This window comes from Desmodus rotundus, chromosome 13, assembly GCF_022682495.2.
Source record: "Desmodus rotundus isolate HL8 chromosome 13, HLdesRot8A.1, whole genome shotgun sequence".
Lineage (NCBI taxonomy): Eukaryota > Metazoa > Chordata > Mammalia > Chiroptera > Phyllostomidae > Desmodus > Desmodus rotundus.
The window spans coordinates 46,632,647-46,645,139 of NC_071399.1; the positions used below are offsets into that span (position 1 = coordinate 46,632,647).

The following is a 12,493-nucleotide window of genomic DNA, read 5'->3' on the forward strand; positions in this document are numbered from 1 at the left end:
TCCAGATCTCCTAACACCATTTGTTGAAGAGGCTATTTTTACTCCATTTTATGTTTCTGACCCTTTTGTCAAATATTAATTGACCATAGAGACATGGATTCTCTGTTGTGTTCCATGGACTTATGTGTCTGTTCTTATGCCAGTACCAGACTGTTTTGATTACAGTGACCAGGGATATTGTGATCCCTCCTACTATGTTGTTCTTTCTCAAAATTGCTGCAGCTATTCAGGGTCATTTATAGTTCCATATAAATTTTTGAAATGTTTGTTCTATATCTGTGAAATATATCATTGGTACTTGAATAGGAATCCCATTGAATCTTTACATTGCTTTGGGCAGTATGGATGCTTTGATGATGTTAACTCTTCCAATCCATGAACACAGTATAAGCTTCCATTTATTTGTGTCTTCCTTAATTTCTTTCTTCAGTGTTGTGTAGTTTTCTGACTACACCTCCTTGGTTTGGTTATTCTAAGGTGCTTTATTTTTCTCGTTGCTATAACAATTGGGATTTTTTTCCTGATTTCTGTTTCTGATATTTCACTATTGTATACAAAAATGCCTTAAATTTCTGAATATCAACTTTGTATCTCACTGCTTTGGCAAATTCCCTTATTAGGTTCAGTAGTTTTTTAGTGGTATCTATAAGGATTTCTATGTACACTACCATGTCATCTTCAATGACAGATTTGCTTCCACCTTTCCAATTGGTGTGTCTTTTGTTTCTTTTTTTTTGTCTGATCGCTATGGCTAGGACTTCCAACACTATACTGAATAGAAGTGGTGAAGGCAGAGATTCTTGTCTTCTCCTGATCTTAGTGGGAGAGCTTTTTAGCTTTTACCCCTTGAGTATGATGTTGGCGTTAGGCCTCTCGTATATGGCTTTTATTATGTTGAGGTATGTTCCCACTACTCTCACTTTGCTGAGTGTTTTTATCATAAATTGGTGCTGTACCTTACCAAATGCTTTTTCTGCATCTATTGATATGATTGTGTGATTATTGCCTTTCCTTTTGTTAATGTAATGTATTACATTTATTAATTTGTGAATATTGTACTGTCCTTAAATCCTTCAGATGAATCCCACTTGATCATGGTGTATGATCTTTTTGATGCATTGCTGTGTTCAGTTTGCCAATATTTTGTCGAAGATTTTGGGGTCTATATTCATCAGCGATATTGGCCTGTATGTAGTTTTCTTTCTTTGTTGTGTCTTTATCTGGTTTTAGCATCAGGATGATGCTCGCTCATAAAAGGAGTTTGGGAGTTTCCCCTCTTCTTAAATTTTTTGGAATAGTCTGAGAAGGATAAGGGTTAGCTCTTCCTTAAATGTTTTGTAAAATTCTCCTGTGAAACTGTCCGGTCCAGGGCTTTTGTGTGCTGGGAGTTTTTTGATTACTGCTTTGATTATACCAGCTGTTATTGTTCTATTCAGGCTTTCTGCTTTTTCATGATTTAGTTTTAAAAGATTATATTTTTCTAGCAGTTTGTGCATTTCACTCATGTTCTCAAATTTCTTAGCATATACTTGTTCATAGTAGTTGGTTTTTTAAAGAGTTTATTTATTTATTTTAGAGAGGGGTGGGGGAGGAGAAAGCAAAAAACAGAAAAATCAATGTGTGGTTGCCTCTCATGCACCCCCTACCAGGGACCTGGGCCACAACCTAGGCATGTGCCCTAGACTGGGAATCAAACAGGTGACTCTATATTCACAGGCCAGGGTACAGTCCACTGAGCCACACCAGCTAGGGCCGTTCATAGTAATTTCTTATAATCCTTTGTATTTCTGTAGTATCAGTTGTAATTTTTCCTCTTTCATTTCTGATTTACTTATTGGGTCCTCTCTCTTTTTTTCCTCGATGAGTCTGGTTAAAGGATTGTCAATTTTGTTTTTCTTATCAAAGAACCAGCTCCTGGAATTATTGACCCTTTGAATTGCTCTTTTAGTCTCTATGTCATTTAATTCTGCTGTGATCTTGATTATTTTCTTCCTTCTGCTTGCACTGGGCTTTGTTTGTTGTTGTTCCCCCAGCTCTTGTAGATGTAAGGTTATGTTGTTTATTTGAAATGTTTCTATCTTTTTTAAGATGCTCAGCATCACTAACCATCAGAGAGATACAAATTAAAACCACAATGAGGTACCATCTCACACCAGTCAGAGTGGCCAACATAAACAAATCAACAAACAAATGCTGGAGAGGATGCAGAGAAAAGGGAACCCTAGTACATTGTTGGTGGGAATGCAGACTGGTACGGCCACTGTGGAAAACAGTATGCAATTTCCTCAGAAACTAAACATGGAACTGCCCTTTGACCCAGCAATTCTACTACAGGGATTATACCCTAAGAGCCTGAAACACCAATCCAAAAGAACCTATGCACCTCAATGTTCCTAGCACCACAGTTTACAATAGCCAAGTACTGGAAGCAACCTAAGTGCCCATCAGCAAATGAATGGATCAAAAAACTATGGTACATTTACACAATGGAATTCTATGCAGCAGAGAGAAAGAAGAAACGTATACCCTTTGCAACGGCATGGATGGAACTGGAGATCATCATGCTAAGTGAAATAAACCAGGAGGTGAGGGACAAATACCATATGATCTCACCTTTAACTGGAACATAATCACCAAAAGAAAAAAGCAAACAAAATATTACCAGAGACACTGAAGTTAAGAACAATCTAACAATAGCCAGAGTGGGCGGAGGGACAGTGGGGAGAAGGGTTTTCAGGAACTAGTATAAAGGGCACATGGACAAAACCAAAGGGGTGGGTGGAAGCAAGGGAGGGAGGTGGGTTTGGCTGGGGTGGAGTGGAGGGTTGGGGAGAAAATGCAGACAACTGTAATTGAACAACAATAAAATAATTTTAAAAATAAGTAAATAGAGGATACTTAAGGTAAAAAAAAAAAAGAAATGTTTCTATCTTTTTTAGTTAGACCTGTATTGCTATGAACTTCCCTCTCAGGACTGCCTTCCATGTATCCCATAGGTTTTAACTGTTGTGTGTTCAATTTCATTTGTTAAAAGAAATTTTGATTTCTTCCTTGATCTCATTATTAACCCCATTCATTGTTTAATAGTATGCTATTCAATCTCCATGAGTTTGAATGTTTTTGCGTTTTTCTCTTAAGGATGGTTCCTAGTTTCAAGCCCTTGTGGTCCAAGAAAATGCTTGATATGGTTTCAATTTTCTTGAATTTGTTGAGGCTTGTTTTGTGTCCTATCATGTGGTCTATCTTTGGAAATGTTCCATGAGTATTTGAAAAGAATGTGTATTTTTGCTTCCTTGGGATAAAAGGCTCTGTATTTATCAGTTAAGTCCATTTGATCTAATGTGTCATTCAGTTCCACAATATCCTTGTTGATATCTTGTTTGGAAGATCTATCCATTGTTGACTGCAGGGTGTCATTCTTGAAGTCCTCCAAGATTTTTATTATATATTTGGGTGCTCCTGTGTTGGGTGCATATATGTTTACATTTTTTATGTCTTCTAGATGGATTCTTCCCTTCAGTATTATGAAGTGTCCTTCTGTGTCTCTTTTTATGGCCTTTGTTTTGAAGTCTGTTTTGTCTGAAATAAGTATTGTTACCCTGGCTTTTTTTTTTCCTGTCTGTTTGCTTGGAATATTTTTTTCCAACCCTTCACTTTCAGTCTGTGTAGGTTTTTCATTCTAAGGTCGTTCTCTAGTAGACAGCATATGTGTGGGTCATGTTTTCTTATCCATTCAGATACCCTGTGTCTTTTGATTGGAGCATTTAATACATTTACATTTAAGCTTATAATTAATAAGTATTTATTCATTTCCATTTTACCTCCTTTGTAACCTGTATTCCTCTCTCTCATTCTTTTTCTTCATCTTAAAGATGAAGGGAAAAAGGGATTTCTTCAGGGATATCTTGCATTGCTGGTTTGGTAGAGGTGTATTCTTTTATTCTTATTTTGTCTTGGAAACTTTATTTTGCCTTCCATTTTAACTGAGAGCCTTGCTGGGTTGAGTAGTCTTGGTTGTAGGCCTTTGCTTTTCATTACTTGGAATATTTCTTGTCATTCTCTTCTGGCTTGTAGTGTTTCTGTTAAGAAGTCAGCTGCTAGCCTTATCGGAGCTCCTTTGTATTTTACTTCCTAATTCTCCCTTGTTGCCTTTAAGATTCTGTCTTTGTCTTTGAATTTTTCCTTTTTAATTATGATGTATCTTGGAGTGGGCCTCTTTGGGTTCCTCTTGATTGGGACCCTCTGTGCTTCCTGCATTTGTGTGACTTTTTCTCTCATCAAATTAGGGAAGTTTCCCATCATTACTTTTTCAAACAGGTTTTTTATCCTTGTTCTTTTTCTCGTTTCCCTGTTATATCATATTATTACATTTCATGTTGTCCTGGTGTTCTCTTAACCCCTCTTCATTCTTTTTGAGTCTTTTTTCCTTTTCTTGCTCTTTCCAGTGATTTTTTTTCTGCCTTGTCCTCCTGTTTACTGATTTGATACTCTACTTCATCTAGCCTGCTTTTGATTCCTTCTATTGTGTTCTTTAATTCAGAAATTGTATTCTTAATTTCCTCTTGGCCCTTGATGATTGTTTCTATGTACTTTCTTCTGCTGATATAGTTTGCAGATATAAGTTCTTCATAGTTTCGCTGCAGTTTTTGGAAATTCTCATTGAGCTCCTTGAGCCTCCTTATAACCATTGTTTTGAACTCAATATATGATAGTTGACTTGTGCCTATTTCACTTAGCACTCTTTCTGAGGATTCCTCCTTTCCTTTGGACTGGTGGTTGTTTCTTTGCCTTCCCTTTTTTTGTAACACACTTCTTGTTTGCTTCTGCTTCGTAAATTGATCTGTTTTGACTCCCTGGGTTGATGGTATAAACTTCTATCATAGGAGACCTGTGAGAGTCAGTGGTGCAGTCTCTTTGATTTCTTGATTTTGATGCTCTTGGGATGCCCTTTATGTCATTTATGTTGGCTCTCTGGGTGTAATTGTGTTTTGATTGTTGTTGGGTTTTCCATTGGTGGGTCCTCCCCTCCAGGTGGTTGACTGAGGGTCACTTAACCCACCACATTTCTACCCTGTTGTGCAGATGCTGCCAGAACAAAATCACCAAGCCCAGGAAAGAAACCCACACCTGCAAGTATACCCCACCCCACTTACAATCCCACTATCTACAGCAAATGAACCAATATTAATAGGACTGTAAAGAGTTCAAGACTATTCTAAGAAAAGAGAGTGAATATGGTATCACCTACTGAATGGAAAATGATTTTAGAGGGGAAAGGGAGTCAGAGCAATGCAAAGAAAGGAAATAAAACTCACATCATGAATAAAAAAGGGAATGAAGAAGGCAGAATGGAGTATGAGAATGGAAGCCTATAATATTAGGTTTAAACAGAAATTAAAATAAAATAAAGTGAGAGAGAAAGAAAAAGTAAATAAATAATAAAAATATAGGAGCCAAATTGGAAAGAAAGATCCACCACAGCACTATCAACAACAAATGAGCTAAAGTTAATATAGGTGATATGGGGATAAGAGGGAAAAAAGAAAGGAAAAGCTTAAGAGATGTCTAGAGGAATGGGAGGTGATTTTGAAATGATAGAGGGAGAGGAAATACTAAGAGTGAGTAGCGAAAACCAGGCTAAAATAGGGAAATGTTAAAATTTGAGTCAAAAAGAAAAAGAAAAAAAGAGGGAATAAAGAAAATAAATGGTTGGGATGAAAGAGAAAAAGAAGAAAGAAAACAACAGGCTAAGACAGGGCACATTTAAAAATTTGAGACAAAAAAAAAGAGTAGGAGAGGGGACCAGTAAAATTTGAGATTTGAAATACAAAATTATTGAAGATCTAGAGATAAAATTGGAAAAATGCAACAACAACTACTCTATCCACAGCCAACTAGCAAAGATTGCTAGAGGTGGAGAGAGAACACAGGTACTTTAAGAGTAGGGGGAAAGGCTGTGAGATGACCATTGACAAGAAAATTGGTTTTGGGTGTCTGAGCAGGGAAGAAATAGAGTATGGGTGGAAACAAGCTATAACAATAGAGAAAACAAACTTTACAGAGAAAATAATGAGAGGGAAGAAGATAAAATGGGGTCAGAGAAGGGAGGTGCAAAATATGTGAATTGAAATAAACTGTAGTATAAAATTAAGTGACTTAATATACACAAACTTGATGGACAAGAAATGAATGTTAAAAAGCTATGCAAAAAGAAAATATCGCAAATCATGGAGAAGACCACAGTGGATTTCATCTTGGTAACCTCTAGTATTTACTACTGTTTTTTCTTTCTGAATCCACCTCTGGTGATATCAGATGTTGACCTTGTCCGAGCTTAGGCAACCTGTTCTGACACTACCAGGGATCTACTGTCTGTGGCTGCCTCCTTCAGTTGTTAATCTTGTCATTTAGAACTCAGCAGTCCAGTTTAAGCCCCATAGGGCAGGGCAGAATCCCTTCTGGGGTCAGGGCTATTGTTTCCCTTCAGGCTGCTGCTGCTCAGAGGGGAGTGGTCCTGAGCAGGATGGCTGCTTCCAATGGGGAATGACTCAGCACTGGGATCCTGGTGGCTACTCTCTCAGTTCTCTTCCCAAAACCTCCATCCCTAGTCTCTTTTCAGGTGTCTCTGCCCCCACTTTTGCTGGAGCCCAGGGTAAGTGGCTGCAAATGAAAATTTGTGTGTTGGCCCTTTAAACGGCTCTTTGCATCTCCAGCGGTCTGTCTCTGGCAGAGGGCAACCCTGCTGCTTTTTATCCCTGGTTGTTATCTGTGTACTTTTTGAGCTCGGGTGCTCTAGGCTTGGAATCCCAGCTTAGAATTTAGACCCCACTCTTCTCAGGGGTATCCAACTGGTCACTTAATTATCCCTCCAGCGCTACCACCTGTGGGTGCCCAACCTGCCCTCTTGAGTCTCCACTGCACTCCTTATGAGTAATGTTGTTCTGAAGTTGATTCTTCTGTCTGTCCGAGGTTGTAAGACTTCTTTCTCACTATTTTATTTTATTTTATTTTATTTATTTTTATTTTTCAATATATTTACTGATTATGCTATTACAGTTGTCCCATTTCCGCCCCTTCACTCCACTCTATCCTGCACACCCCCTCCCTCCCACATTCCCCCCCTATAGTTCATGCCCATGGGTCATACATATAAGCTCTTTGGCTTCTACATTTTCCTACACTATTCTTACCCTCCCCCTGTCTATTTCCTACCTACAATTTATGCTATTTATTCTCTGTACCTTTCCCCCAACTCTCCCCCTCCCACTCCCCTGTTGATAACCCTCCATGTGATCTCCATTTCTGTGGTTCTGTTCCTGTTCTAGTTGTTTGCTTAGTTTGCTTTTGTTTTTGTTTTAGGCGTGGTTGTTAATAACTGTGAGTTTGCTGTCATTTTTTCTGTTCATATTTTTTATCTCCTTTTTCTTAGATAAATCCCTTTAACATTTCATATAATAAGGGCTTGGTGATGATGAACTCCTTTAACTTGACCTTATCTGAGAAGCACTTTATCTGCCCTTCCATTCTAAATGATAGCTTTGCTGGATAGAGTAATCTTGGATGTAGGCCCTTGCCTTTCATGACTTTGAATACTTCTTGCCAGCCCCTTCTTGCCTGTAAGGTCTCTTTTGAGAAATCAGCTGACAGTCTTATGGGAACTCCTTTGTAGGTAAATGTGTCCTTTTCTCTTGCTGCTTCTAAAATTCTCTCTTTCTGTTTAATCTTAGATAATGTAATTATGATGTGCCTTGGTGTGTTCCTCCTTGGGTCCAGCTTCTTTGGGACTCTCTGAGCTTCCTGGACTGCCTGGAATACTATTTCCTTTGCCAGATTAGGGAAGTTCTCCTTCATTATTTGTTCAAATAAGTTTTCAATTTTTTGTTCTTCTTCTTCTCCTTCTGGGACCCCTATAATTCAGATGTTGGAATGTTTCAAGATGTCCTGAAGATTCCTAAGCCTCTCCTCATTTTTCTGAATTCTTGTTGCTGCATTCCTTTCTGGTTGGATGTTTCCTTCTTCCTTCTGGTCCACACTGTTGATTTGAGTCCCAGTTTCCTTCGCATCACTATTGGTTCCCTGTACATTTTCCTTTGTTTCTCTTAGCATAGCCTTCATTTTTTCATCTAATTTGTGACCAAATTCAACCAATTCTGTGAGCTTCCTGATTACCAGTGTTTTGAACTGTGCATCTGATAGGTTGGCTATCTGCTCGCTGCTTAGTTGTATTGTATCTGGGGCTTTGATCTGTTCTTTCATTTGGGCCATTTTTTTTTGTCTTGGTGCGCCTGTCCTGTAAAGGGGCAGAGCCTTAGGTGTTCACCAGGGTGGAGTAACGCTGGTTGCTGTACTGTGACGCTGTGTGTGGGGGAGGGGCCAAAAGGGAGCAATGGTGCTTGCTCCACTTTCTCCCGGATATCAGTCACTCCCTCCGCCACCCACAATCAAATTGGGCCCCTCTGGTGCTAATTCCCAAGTGGGTGGGCTTGTGCACGCTCTGGGCCCCTCTGGGTCTCTCCAACAAACTCTCCTGGGAGGCTGGGTGTTTCTCCTGCGGCCACCTCAACCCCCACAGCTGTTTTCAATCGGAGGTTTGAGGCTTTATTTCTCCACACTGGAGCCCCGGGTTGCGCAGTCTGTTTCGCCCCCCGCTGTTCCTCCTGGTTTATCTATGCACAAATGTGGGGCTGCGGGGCTGCTAGCGGTGGCACTGCCTGCCCCGCCCCGTTGGTCCCACAATCCTCCAGTCTCTGGGTCCCACCACCCTGCTGAGAGTTCTCTCTACCCCTGCTGCCTGTCACCGCCCCTCCTTCTGGTCTGGATGGAAGTTTCTTCTTTATCTCCTTGTTTGTTGGACTTCTGTGCAGTTCAATTTTCTGTCAGTCCTGGTTGTTTTTTGTTTTTAAATTGTTGCCCTTCTTTTGGTTGTGCAAGGAGGCACAGTGTGTCTACCTACACCTCCATCTTGGCCGGCTATTCTCTGTCACTATTGTTCAGTTGTTTGTCCCACGTGATTTCTCCACAATTTAGTTACAATTTCAGATTGGTCCTAGGAGGAGGTCAGTGTGACTTTCATTCACTCCTCCGACATCTTCCCAGTCTGTTGTTAAGTTTTAAGTGTAATAATTACACTGTGGTTATGTACAATAAAAATTATCTTTTTAGCCCTGGCTGGTGTGGCTCAGTGGATTGAATGCTGTCCTGTGAACCAAAGGGTCTCCAGTTGGATTCCCAGTCAAGGCGCATGCCTGGATTGTTGGCCAGGTCCCCAGCAGGGAGCGCACAACGGGCAACCACACATTTTTGTTTCTCTCCCTATCTTTCTCATTCCTTTCTTCTCTCTAAAAATAAATAAATAAAATCTTTTAAAAATTATCTTTTTACTTTTGATATGTATATTGAAGTGTTTAGGGTTGACATGACACTATATGAGGCTTTACAATACTCCAGCCAAAACAATAATGAGGGGTGTGGTGTTAGGGAGATATGTGAAACAGCAAAATATTCATGGTTTTTAAGGCTGGGTGATGGGTACAGAGGTTTCTTTGTACTTTCTACTTTTGTGTATGGTCAGAAACCATTGTAGTAAAAACTTTTAAAAGTAGGATTATTAAGAGAAATTTATGATTTTTAATATTAGACTTCTAGAACATCTTCCACTGGCCATGATTCTCTATGGGTCACTAAGAGAAGTTTAGTGACCTCATCCTCAGGTTCTCTCAGTACTCTGGAATGTCACTTACCTGGGCCAAGAGAAAAATTCCTTTAGAGGAAGTCTTTACTCATAATTTTTTCGTGAAATTTGGGCTCCAAATCCTTTATACCATGTTTTGTATCCTATATCCAAATGATATGATTCTCTCTCTCTCAGTTTTGAAATAGATTTTATTTATTTATTTATTTTTAGAGAGAGGAGAAAGGAGGGAAAAAGAGAAAGAAACATCAATGTGTGAGAGAAACATCAATTAGTTGCCTCTCTCATGCCCCCAACTGGGGACCAAGCCTGCAACCCAGGCATGTGCCCTGACTGGGAATCGAACTGGCAACCTCTCAGTCCACAGGCTGGCACTCAGTCCACTGAGCCACACCAACCAGGGCCAGATGATTCTCTTTGATGGAAAAGTATCAATTTCTTTGCTGTGTTGCATTCATTATGGGTAGACTTAGCTTCAATACAGCATGTTACTATCATATCTCTAAATTACATCATGATTCAATCTATAAATGCACCAATCAAGTTATATCCTAAATTTTTACACAGCTTTAGAAAAGATAGTTCAGTACAAAATTCTGACCTTTAACAAAGGGCTAATTCTCTAGCATTTCACACTAAACTAGAAAATGGTGACAAGTAAAGTTGATTCTGGTGCAACTGTTCCATTTATGCTTCTTGTTATCTGCCCTCTCCTCAGGGTCTTCCATAATTCCCTCTCCCTTCAGACTTAAACAGTCCCCAAATCTAATGAAAGATATATTAATAGTAAAAAAAAAAAACCACATGAAATTTAGAAACAGATCTGGGTTGGAAACTTGGCTCTGTCACTTATTAGCTGAATAACCTTGAACAATTGCTTTTTACTCTCTAAGTTTCAATTTCATCATCTGTAAAATGGTAAGAATAATACCTGGTCCTCAGTATTATTAGAAGGATTAAATGAAAAAACATTAGTAAAGATATTGAATGCAATACCTGGTATATAGCAAGCAACAATAAATGGTACCTGCAAAACATGCTGTGAAGGAATGGGTTTAACGTTTAGGTTAAAAAAATAATAATCATTGTAATAGAGAATATAAACCAAATGTTGATAATGGTTTCTTTGGGAGGCATTATGGTGTGTACTCCCTTTTCATACTATACATTTCTAAAAATGTTTGAATTTTTAAGTAATAAACATGTATTACTTTGAATCAGAAAAAAATGAAATATTTAAAAAATATTGCTCTCTTCATTCCCAATATCATCACTAAAAAGTTCCAGCTCTAATTATCTCTTGCTTAGACTTTTCCACCAAGCTGGAATCTCAGCTCCCCCACTCTCCAAGCCATCTTCCATACTGCCAATGGAAATCATCATGTCTAGTTCCTGGGTAGTTTTTGAAATCTAATGTTCATCATGGTCCCTGCCCTCAGGAACTTTATCCATAAGTAGAATAGAATAAATTAGATAAATATTTATTCTTTACCAAACCTAAGGATATTGTTCTTGGGATTTTACACTTGAGATAAGCTTAACTTATGGAGTACTTCTTTATGTAATAGGCAATAAACTATCAAAAACCAACATTCTAGTCAAATTGAAATGATGTATGTCTCACTGCTTCCACTACAGCTCCCCAGCCCGTTCTTTGCTATTTTACAATAGGTAGCCAGAGTGATCTTTTGAAAGCATGTATCAGGTCATGTTAATTTCTTACTTTAAATTCTCCAAAGGCTTCTTACTACACTTAAAAACCAAAGTACTTATATTGGGTAATAAGAGCTGTAGGTGATCTGGCCCCTGCCCTTCTCTCCACTCCTGCTTCATTTCACACCATTCACTACTCTTCCCTCTGCATTCCAACTACATTGGCCTTCTCCTTCTCTAACTCACTAAGCTGGTTCTTGCTTTGGAGCCTTTGCACAGTTAGTTACCTTTGCTTGGAATAATTTGCCCATTCCCTGACCACTCAATCTAAAGTAAAGTAAACTAAGTATTAGTTACACTCTAAATATACCTATTGTTACCAGTGCCCTGGGTTCTTGGGAACTCCCAAGATGAAAATCAAGAGAGTACCCATAGAATTAGGACTCAGGTGAAGCGTTGTTAAAGCCTTGTGCCCAAAGGGAAACAACACTTAGAAAGGAAGAAGAGGCTGCCCTGTCTAGGTACCTCAGTGGGTTAGAGTGTTGATCCAATTTGCCATGGTTGTGGGTTTGATTCCCAGTCAGGGCACAAAAAAGAATCAACCAAGCATAAATGAGTGGAACAACAAGTCGATGTCTCTCTGTCTCTCTCTGTCTCCCCCTTCCTGTCACTAAAATCAATAAAAGTATAAAAAACGGATGATGCTGCTCTTCAAACAAAGTCTGGGGAGCTGTTTTAAAAGATTTTAGGCAGAAAAGATGACATCTAAGTGTGACACCAAGCATGTAGAGGTGGGACTCTTAGGTGCTTCTACAGTACAACTTCATGTGTCGCATGTCTCATTAGCATGTTAAATCTCCCAGGGGTGTGTTTTATACTATTATAATGAGGTACAGTCATGCAGTATTCATCTGGGGCTGAATTAGAGTTGGGGGGTGGGGGCTTTCTGACAGTAAAGTAAATCCCTGTGGTTGCTGGCACTGCTCTCTGACTGCTGACCGAGTGCAGGGTTTGAAGGGCAACCAATCCTATCATGACAGGCTCAGCTTCTCACACTATATTCTTGTCTTTAGTTTCATAGCACTTCTCAGCATATGAAATTATCTTTCCATTGTTTATAGCCTACCTCTTTACCCCTAGACATAATCT

At 39.1% G+C, this 12,493-nt stretch overlaps 1 protein-coding gene across 20 annotated transcripts in view; it reads left to right on the forward strand.

Moving 5' to 3' along the window:
* Positions 1-12,493, forward strand: part of CAB39L (calcium binding protein 39 like) — a 206,088-nt gene that overhangs the window by 85,300 nt on the left and 108,295 nt on the right. The gene's annotated exons all lie outside the window — the stretch shown is intronic.